General features: G+C 41.8%; 1 protein-coding gene across 14 annotated transcripts in view; it reads left to right on the top strand.

The window, feature by feature from the left end:
* Positions 1–16067, top strand: part of LOC138738423 (HMG box transcription factor BBX) — a 285557-nt gene that overhangs the window by 110666 nt on the left and 158824 nt on the right. For 12 of the 14 annotated variants that reach the window (XM_069888607.1, XM_069888615.1, XM_069888604.1 and 9 more), the window contains one exon: positions 2208–2428. The gene's annotated coding sequence lies outside the window, so the exon portion shown is untranslated. Of the gene's footprint in view, positions 1–2207; positions 2429–15277; positions 15700–16067 lie in introns of those variants that run through there. The other 2 variants (XM_069888610.1, XM_069888613.1) reach the window with 1 other exon arrangement.

Raw genomic sequence — 16067 nt, 5'->3', positions numbered from 1 at the left:
TACAGGCTGTACCCAAATTTGTTACTTTGGAGAGGAGAAAGGACATTGGGTGCTTTTTCCAGGGACACAAGGTGGTGAGAGAGTCCTGTGTGTGGAACACCGAAGCAACAGCACTTAATTGGCCAGTGGCCATCTCATCAAACATGGGGCAGGAATGATTCTGTGTGATAGTAGACAATTTGGCTGATTCTCCCTTTCAGGGGAATTATTGATTCCCCACAGTGACCAAAGGAAAGTTCACTTTGATTGTCCCAAACCTGGGTTTCAGAAGCATCGTGAAAGTCATGTATTTTGTTTCCCCTGTGCAAGGAAAGGGGAAGTTATGACAACTCAATGAGGATTTGTGAGTTTTCAGAAATCCAGTCACTCCGTCTCTCCCATCTCCTTTGTCAATACTTCTGAGCATCAGTTTAAAAGTCTGCATTTTGACAATGGATTTCTAAGACTAAACTTTTGAATAACTTTCCAGAATTGTGCCTAAGCTGTAACGGTTTGGGTATCCCACACACACACACACATACACACACACACACACACACACACACACACACACACACACACACACACACACACACACACACACACACACACTCACACACACAAGTACATTTACACATAGTTTTGATTTGACTAATGTGTTATATTATGAGTGAACCAGTCTTATATGGATTTTGCATATGACAAAACTGTGTGCTTTGACCAATGGTGCACGTCTAGAAAAAAATGATTTTAACCAACTGAGAGAAATTAATAGGTATGTTCCTAATGACATAAAAGTATATTTAGACAAAATGGGAGTGGAAACTTGGCAGAAACTGCTAAATTAGCAGATGAGTATGCTTTAACCCTCAAGGTTAAGTTTGTACCAAGTAGAACCTTCCAAAAAGATAATATAGAGTATCCAAGTATGTTAGAAAATAAATCAGGAAGTAGTACTAGGCGTAAAAATGAAGGGAAGCAAGTAAAGGTCCCATTTTCCATTACTGTAAGAAATAGCAAATTGTTCCATAAATGAGAAAAAAGAAAGAAAAGGAGGCTGTGCCAGATGCATGTATTCAAAGAGATGAAAAGGATAGAAATCAAAAAGGTTCCAGACCTGCTGATAACATTAGGGATGAATTCAAATATTTTGCGTCAGAGAGTTTGGTTTCGGTTAAGGAAGAGTCACCACAGTGCCACTAAATATCCTTCAAGATGCTGGGGCTGTCCAGTCACTTGTGTTAGGCAGTGTTTTGGAGTTTGGCGGTGAGACTGCCATGGGTGAAGTAAATTTGATATGAAGTCCGGGGGGTGATCTGGAGTCGATACCTCTGCACAGGCAGGGCCAGCGCCAGACTATTTTGTACCCTAAGCATGGCCAACAACTTGCACCCCCCAAAAAAATTGCCGACTTCGATTTTCAAAACCAGATGTTTTGTTGAAAAAATGAAAAGCACAATTCTTGAAACTGCTAATTTTACAAGGAAGAACAAGGCAAAATTACTGACCTAGAATATTTCCACAAACTTTGTAGCTCTATTATATTTAACATAATATAAAATATATTAGCATAGAAAGTATTTTGCATTAACAGTTAACAAAGGATAAAAACAAGTGTATAAAATGCAAAATCAGCACTAAACAAAAAAGCTAATAATGAAACAATTAATTTAAAACATAATAATGTATCTTTTATCAAGAAGCATTGAAATTACTCACAGGCCTGACCACTCAAAGTTGTAACATTTATCTGCTGTCAAAGTCAAATTTCCTGAATTTTAATAAAGTGGTATGTTGCGTCCTGAGTGTGTGTGGGTGCTGCGCAGGCTCAATGCAGATATCAATTTATAAACCAATTACATAACACAACAAATATACGAGCACAAAGACACTGATGGGGGAAGACAGGCTGAGCTCGATAGCAAGGCAGACCCGGACACTCATTCTCATGCAATGTGTGTATGGCGAGCGTTGTGACAATCGTGAGAAGAGTGGGAAAAGATACTGTATATTTTTATATGTGTGTGTGGCCACCACAACAAGATACTTATAATAAATTAAACATATGTTGGTTTCAATTACCTGCCTTTATTTATCTATATTTTATCTGTATTAATCTTTTGTGAATCTTCTATAAAATATTAATATTTTGTGCCAAAGGGTTTCTCCCCATGACTCTCTTTAAAATATCAATATTCTTTACTAAGTCCCCCCTTTGCCTTTACCAGGTGGAGTATGCTCCCTCAAAATTGTAAGCCCTTGCCAACTGGCTCTTCTGGCCTTCCCTCTGTTCAGGCCTACCTTCAAAGCCCGCCACACAGTACTCCACTCGACGTCGTCTGAGACTCAAATCCATCACTAATGCTCAAGCCAACACTCGTGCAAGCATAAAGGAATAAAGATGGATGCACCCATCCAGCCAACGGACCACGGGATGCCTACTAATAAAGTAAGTATACTTTTTCACATTTCACACAGGACCTCTGGCCATCCTGACTGTGCCCCTCTGAGGTCTGCACCCTAGGCAACTGCCTAGTTTGCCTAGTAGTAGCTCCGGTCCTGTGCACAGGAGAGTGTTGAAATCAACATTAATTGAAGGACCTGTTACGATAGGGATCCAATGAAATTTACAAGTGGAGGGAGTTTTTTTTGAATATTTTATTTATAATTTTTCAAACTCCAAGTGTCAACAATCCATAATAATAAAAACACACTACATCTTTCAATTCGAAAGAAACTTCATATTTGAGTCCAATTCCCCCCCCCCCCCACCCCTTGTCCCCCCTTCCTTATCCCAACTAAGATATCAGGAGACAAAATTAAATTGACAATTACCCTGAAAAGAGAGACAGAAACAATAAATTAGTCCCTGTCTCCTGTTCAAGTAGCATTTTAGTTTCTCTTTACCTTCCAGACATATTCGGGACATAAGGTCCAAACAATAAAACCCAACAATTACACATAAAAAATTCTTATGAAAAAGTTTAAACAAAACTCAACTAAAAAACAGAAATTGTAGGATTCGTCGGGACCCCACCGCCAGCCATCGGGTCTTTAAATTTTCATGACTGAACCTAATTAAAATGAATGGATCCCACCCCCCCCCCCCCCCCGCCCCCGAAGGAGAGAGTAGATGGGAACGGACTATATCTTTGTCCCTTTATAGCGCAGGATCAGTTGCCAAATTTTAAAGAAGGTGTCATATTTCCTCCTTTGGTTAGAGGTAATTTTCTCCAGGGGAACACAGCTCTGCATTTCTTCATTTCAACGCACAATGCCTGGATAAGAATCAGACTTCCAGGTAATCGTTATGCACTTCCTGGACACCACCAGAGCGATCAACACAAATTGGATTTGAAATTTGGACAGCTTAATCATAAGTCTTATGTCCATGATGTTTCCCAACAGGAACAACTCTGGATCCTGTGGAAACTCTTTACCTATGATTTTTTCTAGGACTTGGACTAGCTCTACCCAAAAGGGCCTCACCTTGGAACATTACCAGGTTGAGTGCAAAAAGGTTCCCATCTCTACGCTGCACCTAAAACATGGATCTGAAATTTCTGGCTTGGCCTTGTTCAATTTCTGCAGTGTATAATAAAACTGGTGTAGAAAATTATAATTGAGGTAATGCTGTCACGACACAGGTCTAACCAGCACCGTTCATCAATCGTTATACCTAAGTCTGACTCCCACCTTTGCCTAGATCTATGAAGACCCGACTTTGGGCTTTCCGCTTTGAGTAAGAAATACATAACTGTAATAAACTTACACATGTTTCCCTTTTGAATCAGGGCCTCCAAGCCACTGAACGCTGGTAGGACCATAGCTGGACCTTATTTGTCCCTTAAAAAAGACCTTAACTGAAGATAGCAAAAGAATGTCCTGTTTGACAAATCATATTTATTTTTAAGCTCTTCAAATGACATAAGCTGCTCCCGCTCGTAACAATCCTGGATACACCTGATCCCTTTCTGGCATCAGGTGTCCAGGATCCTGTTATCTATTGTCCATGGTATTAGGCTATTCTGAGTCAGGGGTGTTTTTGAAGACTGCCCCAGTTTAAGTCCAATGCATTGATTAATCTTGGTCCACACATAAATAATATGTTTTAATAAAGTGATGTCTTTGTCACCAGATAACAATTTAGAATCCCATTTATAAACTAAGCCTTCTGCTATCTTCTCTCCTATCGTATACAGATCAATATGTGCCCAGGATGGTGTACCTCCTCCCTCAATCAAAGAGTGAGGTGATATACCTCGACTGCACTGCCCAATAGCATTTCTTTTTTCTGTAATTCTTTATTTATCGCACTATGAACCATATCAACCAATATATTTACAGATGCATCTCTTTAAATATTCACAGTGACACTTTCTCTTTTCTTCCCCCATCTCTCCCTTCCCCCTTCCCACCCCCCTTCAAAAACAGTAAATATTGGACATAAAAAATACAATAAAACAATATCTTTATACAAAAGGAATACAAACAAAAAAGACGTATCATTTACTTATTCACATTAAATCTGATCGTGTTTATCTTCTTATCATTTTAGGTGGTGGTGGTCCTAGGCCTGCTCCTTCTGCCATGTTCCATATATGGTTCCCAGGTTTCCCCAATATAACTTTGTCTTTTAAATTATATGTGATTTTTTTTTCCCAATGGGATACACTTAAACTTGGTTATATATTCCATTAATGTTTATAGTCATATAGTCCAACGTGACCATCTTATATCTTTATTTTCACTTCTTTTCCGCCTCTTTTTTCCATCCATTTTTCCCATTACTATTTTGATTGAACTAAATTCTAATGATGGCCACTCTTTTAATGTCTTCATTTGTTCTTCGAAAAAGGCTTTATCTAAACTTTGTCCTTCTATTTTACCTTCTTCTTTCCTTTGAAATTCTTGGTCTTCTTCCTCTTCTTCTGTATCTGTATCTATGTCTGTGTCATCTTCTTCTCTTCTCTGTATCTTTGTATCTTCATCCTTCTCTGGTGAGCTGCTTCTGTATCCTCGCTGGGCCTCCAGCTGGTGTGTCTCCTGTTGTTGGGCCTCCTGCTGCAGGTCGACCCACTGCTGGGCCCCCTGCTGCACACCGACCCGCTGCTGGGTCTCCTGCCACAGGTCATCCCCCCGCCGGTCGCCCAGTTGCCGCTTATCCTCATCCCATCCTTCGTTTTCTTTCTCACCATTCTTCTTTTCTTCTTTCTTCTTTACTTCCCCCAGCCGAACGCTCTGATCCTGGGCATCTCTCAGCTGGCCGCTCCGCAGCTGGCTGCTCCTCATCTGAGTCCCCCTCCCATCAACATTAGCCTTTTCTTTTACTTGCGCACTGCACATGCGCAACTCTTCGCGCATGCACAGTTGCACACCTCTTCTTGGCTCTGAGAGCCATTTTTGAAGTCCGCCGGTTGGAGGACACCACTCCTCTGGGGACTCACCAACACCGGAGATCAGCCGCCCCTCTCCACGGTGGCTCTCTGCTCCGAGGTGCAGCCAATAGTATTTCCTAAAGTCTCAGTCCACCCAGACAGTAATCCCAGGCTAATTTCTGCTTAGAGACCCTGGCAACCCTCCTGTTCGAAATGAACCTACTTACCTTTCAATTAATATTCTGGAAGAATCTCTGGGGCAATGCCATGGGCAAAGTCTGTAAGTGGTACTGAAGCCTTGGCAACACATTCATCTTGATGCAATTGACCCTGCCCACCAACGTGATGTGCGGGCTCTTCCATCTGTTTAGGTCCTCCTCAATTTTTTTTGAGCAAGGAAGTGTAATTTAGTTTATATAAATTTTGTAGCTTATCATCTACCCTGACTCCGAGGTACTTGATCCCCTTTTGTGGCCACTTCAATTGACTATAGCCTCTTTTGTAAGTGACATAATTTCGCTCTTGTCCCAATTAATCTTGTACCTGGAGACTTTCCCATGTTCCTCCAGGATAAAGTGAAGCTTGGTCAATGAACTTGCTGGGTCTGTCAGATATATCAGCACCCCATCCACAAATAGGTTGATTTTATGTTCTTCCCAGCCCACTCTGAACCCCTTGATGGCTAGATCCTGTTGTATGGCTTCAGCCAGCAGTTCTATAGCCAAAATTAATAGAGCTTGAGACAATGGACACCCCTATCTACGAGATCTCGATAGTGGGAAGGCTGGAGATATTTGCCCATTGGTCACATGCCTTGGGCATGTAATACAGTGCCCTAATTCAAGTTATAAAAGTTGGCCCTAGCCCCAATTGCTCCAGTACCTTAAACAGGAAGTCCCATTGTAGCCTATCAAACACCTTCACTGCACCCAGGGCCACGGCAACCCTTGGGTCATCCCTTAACTGTGCCAGATGTATGATACTCAGCAGTCTGCTTATGTTATCCACAGCCTGTCTCTTTTGAACAAAGTCCGCTTGGACTACATTAGTTAGCTTCAGCAAATGCTTCATAAATCTATTTGCCAAGCTTTTACAAGTATATTATAGTTTGTATTCAGCATTCAAGAAGGTCTATAAGAGGACGGTTTCAGAGGGTTCCTATATTTTTTAATAATCACCAATAATTGCCATTGAAAAGGATTCTGGGAGTGTATGGGTTTCAACCACCTGATCCACCACTTTGATAAAGATGGGCATCAGGAAATCTTTGAATTCCCTGTAAAACTCAAGGGGGAACCCATCCACCCCCACAGACTTACCAGCTTGTAAAAGATTCAATGCTTTTTTCTATTTCTTCTTCTGTAAAGAGAGCATTCAATCCCTCCTGATCTTCCTGACTTGGTAAATAAATCTTGGTAACTCCAATTTTGACAGGAATTCATCTATTTTCTCAGGTTTCCCCAATGATTCTGACATACAATTTTTCATAAAATTGTCTGAAGGTTTCATTTATCTCCCTCAGCTTGTATGAGATCCTGTCATCTCCTGTCTGAACTGCATTAATCGTTCTTGAGGCCTGCTCTGCCCTCAGCTGCCAGGAAGGGATTCTATGGGCTCGTTCCCCCAGCTTGTAATATCTCTGCCTCGATCTTAATATAGCCTTTTCCATCGTATATGTTTGGAGTGTATTTTTTTTATTTATCAGAGCCTGATATTTTTCTACTGAGCCTGAATTTTGAAAGTCTTTTTCTAAGTCCGCAATCTCCTGTTCCAATTCCTCTACCTCCCTGAAATATTCTTTTAACAGCTTTTGTCCAATTGTTTGACCTCTCGAGTATGCCTTAAGAGTGTCCCAAAGAAGAAATTTGTCCGCAGTTTAATTACAGTTGGCCTCACAGAACACATCTGTTTGTGTTCTAATAAAACTCTGGTTTCTTCAACAGCAATAGATTAATGAGCCATCTGTATGCCATCTCTTTTTTCTGTGGGATTGGAATTGTCAATGTCAAGGGGGAATGGTCTGACAAAAATCTCACTGTGTACTTGGTTTCCATAATCCTACCTTCTATTTGGGCTGACGTCAAAAAATAAATCTATCCTGGTGTAGGAGTCATGCTGTTTCAAATAAAAGGAATAATCCCTTTCCCTTGGATGCTGTTGCCTCAATGCATCTATTAAATTCAGCTCTTTCACGAAGGTCTGGGTAGTTTTAGCCACCATGGCCTTGGTTACCCTTCTCGATGACTTATCCAAGATCAGATCTAGACAAAAATGAAATCCCCCACCCCCACAACCAGGATATTTTCTCTTACCTCCATCAGTTTCATCATCCCAACTAGGGGCATATATGTTCAGTAGGGTCCAAAGATTCTGAATACATCTGGCAGTGCACCATCACAGACTGATTTCACAGGGACTGGAATCTTTGAAAGTACAAAACAGCACTCAGGTTGTAATAAAACTTGCCAAAGATTTTACCTCCTTCTTTATTGGACCAGAGTTCAGGTGTTAAACCCAAGTGTACAGATTTGTCGTAATCCCAAAAAGAGTTTATAACAGGGCAGAACAAAGAAGTTTGTACTGAAGTTTGAGATAATCAAATTTAGAAAATGCCAGTTGGCTATTAATTCAAGGATGGCATGTTGATGAGGAAGTAGAGACCACCTGATATCCCTGCTAGTGAAGAATGGGCAGTTGTTCACCATGTTGTAGTCCCTAAAGCCTATAGTAATGAAATTTTAACCTTGGCCCATAGGGTGCACTTGCGTGGTCTTCTTAGTATAAGGAAAACTATGTGTAAGATTATTAAAAAATTCTATTGGCCTAGTTTAAGAAAAGATGTGACATTTTGCTGATCATGTTACATTTGTCAAGTTGTGGGTAAACCCAATCAGGTTCCCCCAGTAGACCTATTACAACTCATTCCTGCTTTTGACGAATCTTTTTCTAAAGTTATTGTGGATTGAGTTGGTCCATTGCCCAAGACAAAAGCTGGGAATCAGTATTTGTTAACTGGCATGTGTACAGCTCCAGGTTTCCAGAAACAGTAACACTTAGACATATTATAGCTAAAGAAGTGTCAACAGCTCTTACAAAATTTTTCACTTTAGTTGGTTTGCCTAAAGAGATTCGTTCAGTCCAGGGAAATAATTTCATGACGGGGCTGTTTCAGCAGAGAGTTTATGTTAGGAGCTTAACAAAGTCATGTTATCTACATATCATCCAGAATTTCAAGGGGCCTTGGAGAGGTTCCATTCGATCCTCATAAACATGATGAGGACCTATTGTATTGAGAATGAGAAGGACTGGGATGAAGGTGTCCATTTGCTTTTGTTTGCAGTGAGAGAGTCTGTACAAGAATTATTAGGCTTTAGCCCTTTTGAGCTGGTGTTTGGACACCAAGTTAGAGGACCTTATTGAAGGAACATAGAGTTGCAGTATTGTTCATTGTTTGAGCAAGTTTGCTCCAGTCACATTTTACAGGACACCTGATGCACACTGGTGCAACTGATTCACTGGGGTGGCCATGTTTGATACAGGTCAGATTGGGAGTCTTCTTTATTACTTGCAGTATAAATTAGAGATATTGTTGTTGGGATTAAATTTATTCTTGAAAATCAAAAAATCTGCAGATGCAGGAAATGTACAACAAAATGTAAAAGAAAATGCTGAAAATACTCAGCAGGTCAGGCTTCATCTGCAGGAATAGAAACATCAACTTTTCAGGTCGAAAACCCTTCTTCAGAACTGGGAAAGAAATTTGATTGGTTGCAGGGAGGGTGGGAGAGGGCAATATATTTGATGGAGAAAATCTTCCTGAAGAATTCTTTTAATGCTTCCTCAAAGTTGATAGATTGATCAAGTATCGAGCTGAGAAAATCTTGGAAACTCTATGGACAGGGAGGTCTTGGTTGTCATGTTAACAGTCTCTATACAGTGCTCTCCATAATGGCTGGTACAAAGACATTTTCTTTTCATTTATTTGCCCCTGTGGTTCACAGTTTTACATTTAAAATCAAACAATTCACATGCAATTAAAGTACACATTTCAGATTTTATTCAAGGTTATTTGTAATCCTTTTAGTTTGACCATGTAGAAATTACAGCACTTTTCATACATAGTCCCTTAATTTTAGGGCGCCATAATGATTGGGACATTTGGCTTCATAGATGTTTGTGATTACTCAGGTATGTTTAATTGCTTCATTGGTGCAGGTGTAAGAGAGCTAGGCTTGCTTCTAAGCTTTTGATCAATTTTGGAGTCTAATTTCTAATTTCTACGAGGACCAGAGTTGTGTCAATTAAAATTTTAAAAAAATCCATTATGAGGCTGAAAAATAAGAATAAAACAGTAAGAGACATCATCACCTAACTTTAGGATTACTAAAAACCAACTGTTTGGAACGTCATTAAGAAGAAAGAGCGCACTGGTGAGCACAGTAATCACAAAGAGACTGGTAGGCCAAGGAAGATGTCCACTGCAGATGACAGGAGGGTTCTCATCATAATGAAGAAAAATCCCCAAATGTCTGTCGACAGATTAGAAACACTCCTCAGGAGGCATATGTGGAGGTGTCAATGACTACTGTCCGCAGAAGACATCATGAACAGAAATACAGAGGCTACGCATTAGATGCAGTAAGATGCAAACCACTAGTTAGCCACAGTAACAGGATGACCAGATTACAGTTTGCCAAAAAGTATTTAGAAGAGCTTGCAGAATTCTGGACAAAGGTCTTGTGGACAGATGAGACCAAAATTAACTTGTATCAGAGTGATGGCAAGAGCAAAGTGTGGAGGCATAAAGGCCCAAGATCCAAATCATACCACTTCATCTGTGAGGGTGTTATGGCCTGGGCATGTGTGGCTGCCACACAGGTACTGATGCATTTTTCTTCATTGATGATGTATCTGCTGATGGTAGTAGCAACATAAATTCTGAGGTGTATAGAAACATCTTATCTGCCCAAGTTCAAGCAAATGTTTCCAAACATATTGGACGGGGCTTCATCCTCCAGCAAGACAATGATCTCAAACATACAGCTAAAGCAACAAAGGAGTTTTTTCCAAAGCAAAAAACTGGAAAATTCTTGAATTTTGAGCATGCCTTCCATATGCTGAAGAGAAAACTCAAGGGGACAAGCCTGCAAAACAAGCAGGAGCTGAAGGTGGCTGCTGCAGAGGCCTGGCAGAGCATCACCAGAGAAGATATTCAGCACCTGGTGACGTCTACGAATTTGAGACTTGAAGCAGACAATGGATGCAAGCGATATGCTACGAAGTACTAAACATGACTACTACTGCTATGTCCCAAATATTATGGTGCCCTGAAATGAGGGGACTATGAATAGAATGTGCTGTAATTTCTACACAGTCAAACGAAAATGTAAGGAGTTACAGGCCAAGCAATATTAAACCTGGTAGATTTTAACCAGTTGCACTGGTTTTTAGAACACAAAGCCCTTGTGCGATCAAAAAATAATTTTCTATCAAAATAACTATATGGAACAATAGATATGCTCACATGGTTAACGTGCTAATTTTATGGATGTGCTCATCTATTACAGTAGGCATTTTTATATCGGCTGCTCTTAAATTTAATTTAAATGAATACAATAAAACTCTTAAAACTCTCATTCTAAAAGCAGTGCAAAATAAAAAAAGCTGGGTGCAAAATAAGAACAGGAGAAAAGATCAAGGAAGGGACAAGGCTGTCTCCAACACTCCTCCACGACTCTCAGTAAATACAGTTCATGGCCCAAGTGTCCACCTTAATGATTATGATGTAATGTGTAAATCTGGAGATCGGCTATTAAAGATAACAGGTTCCTTGCAAATCAGATATTCACATTTTTCCTTCTCAGATTCAAAGCAGACAATCTCATGATCTGCTGTAATTTTTCCTGTTTTATTTAGTCTGACTCTACCTGATTCTAACTTTCCATTGACATCAATATAATTACCATTTCTTTATAACCTTAAATAATAAATTACAAGTACGTTCTTCTTTATTCTTGTACTAAATCGTTAATATAAAAGATGACAATCTGGAGACCCTACACAGACTGCTGCAACAAATTATCTTTAATTCTCCACCATAGAAACATCCAGATCAAAAAGAACAATGAAAAATAAATCTTATTTTTGCTTGATCTGTAATGGTATTTCTAATAATTGTAATGCTCTGAAGATATTGCTGTGTTTTTATCTTAAATAATATGTCGGACTCCTGCAAGTGAAATGGATGTTTTTTGGTTCTTTATTATGTGGTAACAAAGTGACTGGTAATGATATGTGTGAGTGTTTTAGATAAGGTTAAACACAGAATACCATTTTTACATTGAATTGCATTTCTTTATTGATAATATTCATAACCTTCATTGCCTTTTTATCGTGTTTGCAGTAGATCGTCATGAATTGCTATATTAGCAATATAATGTATACGAGGAATTTTATCGATTTCATAATGACAAAAGCTGAGTGGTAAATGGTCATAAGTTCAGCAGAATAAGTTCAATATTGAGAAATGTGGTGCACTTTGGGAGGTCTCATTTGAAAAAAAAAACATCAATAGTGTAATCTCAAAAAATGTAAAGGGGACTTGGTTTTCATTTACTCAAATCCTTGGATTTCTTGCACTAGTGGTCACTAGGGGTGTACCGGGGGGGGTGGGGTGCAGACTGCACCAGGTGACACCATCAGGGAGGGGGGGGGTGACACCAAAAATGACTGTCTATAAAAATTTTGTGAAGTGTTTTAGCATAAATTTATTACTTTTTATAAAATTATCCCTGTAGTTAGTTATAACAACAAAAAACATTTTTTGTACGCCCAAGGCTAAAACTCGATGCTAATTTACTTTTTGAACCTTCTAATGTGCTCCGGACAGAGCTGTCGTTATTACCCAATGACGCTTCGAATCATGTGGTTTCGTCTGCACGCGCTACAAGCACACGCTACTATTGCTGGTGTTTTTATAGCCACTGCTTTTGTCACATTTTCTGGTGTTTTAGCTACAATATTGTGGTAATTAGTATTTATGAATCTATAACAATAACTTTTTTGAGAATGAGGTAATACAATGTAATTTAAAGGTGTGATTTTACTTTTGCTAGTTGTTTATCTCACTACTATTGACATTACATTCAGTGATCTACGGGAATTACGATTTATAAGTAACATTAGTACAAAAACATTACTAAGGATTCTCTATGGTCTGGTACGGGAGGAGGTCCATGGGTCAATAGGGGATGGGGGGGGGGGTGTGGGTGACACCATGAGTTCCCACACTGGGTGACACCAACCCTAGTGAGGCCACTGGTTTCTTACATTCTTCAGTGATTATTCCCTTACTGATGATGGTATCATTAATTGTCTACGAATGGTAATAATCAACCTTGGTGAACTGCTGCAGTCTTAGGTCTCAGTAGATTGTTACTGTCTTTAGATCCAGGAGTAATGAAGGAATATTTTCAAGCTGGGGTGATTTGGAGGGAACAAGTGTGATTTTTCCTATGCACAAGCTTCTCTTTGCCTCCTTGAGGGTAGACATTCTAATGTTTAGATTTGGGTATTTATAAACACGGACAGCTTTTTCTAAAGAGAACTGTGAAGAACATTGAATATGTTCAATCATCAGGGAATGTCTGCACATGTGAACTTATAATCGGGAGAAAGCTATTGATGCAGATGAAGGGCGAGATTATAAATGCTTGGTGGCCAATTCAGAATTTTCAACTCCCTGTTTGAACCTCTGCTGGAGAACTGTGCACAATTCTGGCACCACATATCACAGTGAGGGTGAAGTGTTTAGGAAGAGTGCATAGATTTGCCAGAGAAGAATGCTTTGGATGAGAAGACTTTGGAAAAGATAGGACTGTTCTCCTTGGAGCAGGAGGCAGATAACTAGTGACACAGAAAAGATTTCAAAATGGAGTAAATGGAGAAAAACTATTTCGTTTCATGGGAGGATCAACAAATAGATTCAAAATCACTGACAAAAATCTTGACAGGAGACGAGAAACTTTACATTCAAAGAATTGTCAAGATATACATTTAGATTTAATAAGACTGGATCCAGGATATATAGAAATAAATTATTTTAAGAATCTGGAAAACTAATTTTCCCACGCAACTCAAAAAAGTTTGCATTGAAATATACTTTTTCATTTCTTATTATGTTGAAAGTCATGCATTATTTATTTTTCTTGCCAGACAAAAGAATTTTCCAAACTTTTCAGTAAACATCATGTCCTTTTAAATTCCGAGCAGCATCTCTGCTATTTCTTGTGGTGGCACTGCCGTTGGCATTGTTGCTTCAGAGTCCAGGTACCCAGATTAGATCCTGGCCTCCACGATTATCTTTTGGGGAGTTTACACATTCTACCTGCATGTGCTCCAGCTAACTCAGACCTCCTAAAGATGGGCTATTAAGTTCATTAACTCTCTAATGACCCCTATTATGGGTTAGAATGGGGGGTGGGTGCGGATTTGATTGGTTTTGGAGTAACAAGTTATGGAATGAAGCTGAATGGGAAAGTTCAGAGGGCCACACAGACTTGAGTTAAATGGTCTCATTCTAGGTTGTAAGAACATATAAGAAATAGGTTTACCTTTGGATTTGTTTTCTTATATTGGTTTGATGTTTTTAGCACCAATGTCACTTACCAAGCACCAGAAACATTTCACAAGTTTAAAATTTATCATCAGGCAACAAGTTAAACGGTCAACAGCACCAGCTTCCCTAATCTTGGAAAGTCAGAAAAAATATATTTTATCCATATTCCCCATTCACACCTTGAAACTTGAGTATGATCCACCTTGCCATGATTTAACTGTTCACGTTCTTTCACTTTGGAGCATTGTTGTTTTCTTCTTGGGGCAACTGGGGTTTACACAGTTCCACTGTTTCATCTTTCACTTCTATTTCCTGGTATGATAATGTCATTGGGTTAAAATCCGACAAATATCGTTCTGACTCTTGAACATTTTTTTTTGAGCGATGAGAGATGTGATCATGGACGAGTGTTTAATTTCTGTATGTTGCTTTGTGTCTGATCCATTCTCCTACCTGGCATGCCATACGCCTGATGACGACTTCGACCGAGTCTGTCTGTTTCCTACCCACTGTCGAACCGTTTGAGATATTGGTCTTTGTCTGTGCCGTATTGGGGTGTCGTCCCCCCCCCCCCCCCCCCGAGATCTGGTTACACATGGCATGTTGCATCTGTTGCAATGTCCCGATGCTTTCTTTCCCCGGCTTCCTCCTGCCCGTGGCTGCGATCGTGCCGTGAAAGCGCGCTTGCAATACGCCTGATGACGAGACCCTGGTTCCAGTCGCCCCGGTTATTTCTTCTCCCCTCCCCAAAACGGAGGGAGAGCCGAACTGAACCCTGAGCCCGGGTTGGGGAGGGGGAAAGAACACGAACCCCACGGCCGGCTGTTTCTCTTTCAACTCTCTCTTCCCCCCCCCCCCCCCCCCCTTCCCTTGTTCTGCTGGTCGAGTCCGAGCGAACTCAAAAACACCGAGTTCTCGCTACGAGCCGGCTCTTTCTGTGGCTCTGTGTGAAAGGGAGAGGGAAAGCCTGCGAGGGACAGAAAAGAGCAGAGCTGTGCGGGCAACATATTCTGATCATCTCTCCCTCTCTCCCCCCCCCCTCTCTCTCCCTCTTTCTCTCTCCTTCTCTCCCTCTTTCTGTCTCCTCTCCCTCTTTCTGTCTCCTTCTCTCCACCTCTCCCTCTTTCTCTCTCCTCTCCCTCTCTCTCCTCCCCTCTCCCTCTTTCTCTGTCCACCTCTCTCCCCCACTCCTTCTCTCCCTCCCTCTCTCTCCCCCTCTCCTTCTCTCCCTCCCTCTCTCTCCCCTCTCCTTCTCTCCCTCCCTCTCTCTCTCCTTCTCTCCCTCTTTCTCTCCCCCTCTCCCTCCCTCTCTTTCTCTCTCCCCCTCTCCCTGCCAGCGAAGGTTAGTTAAAGAGTGAGTGTTGTGCCGGGTACTTGTTACAGTCGGTCTCTTTGGTTGCTCGCGGCTCTTGCTCGGGCCTGGCAACCAATGAGGGTCCCCGTTAGTGGCAGCAGCTTCTCGCCCTCGTCCAAGCAGCCGGGGAGAGAGAGAGAGAGAGAGTGTGAGAGGGAGAGAGGAGAGGAGAGGAGAGGAGCCCTCGGGGCAACTTCTCCCGCGGGCTGTCACTCGTCCAGCCGCCGACTTTTCCAAGCTCACAACTTCTCGGTCGCGCCAGCGGCCCGGCTTGGCCATCCGGCCCGTTCAAGGCAGGCACGGGAGTGAGGGAGGCGGTTACCGGCCGCCGGGCCGGACCGTGGGCCCCCCACCCCACCTCACCCCGCCAGGTGAGTACCACGGCCCCTCGCCGCCGACTTGGAAAGTCCTCCCCCCCCCCCCCCATTAATTTGGCGTGTGGTGGTTTGAAGAGGGAGGGGGGGGATTTGGGTGCGAGGGACTCGACTAGGCCAGGAGAGAGCGAACTAGGCCAGTGTTAACGAGGGGGGGGGGGGGGGGGGCGCTGATCAACTGTCCGCCCGGGGCAGGGCGGCTGCGAACGGGCTTGTGTTGACTTAAAAACTGTCCCGGGGGCCACCCGGCATGTGCGGCGGGGCCGAGTGGGCGCGGGGGAGGGGGGCAACGCGGCGGATTGCAGGCAGCCCGACCCTCGCCCTCTCCCTCCGGGCTCTGCAGTAATGTGGTGTTGTCAATAACT

Source organism: Narcine bancroftii, chromosome 7 (genome assembly GCF_036971445.1).
Source record: "Narcine bancroftii isolate sNarBan1 chromosome 7, sNarBan1.hap1, whole genome shotgun sequence".
Taxonomy (NCBI): Eukaryota; Metazoa; Chordata; class Chondrichthyes; order Torpediniformes; family Narcinidae; genus Narcine; species Narcine bancroftii.
Note: the sequence above shows the minus strand (reverse complement) of the source record. Positions and strands in the feature narration are given on the sequence as shown.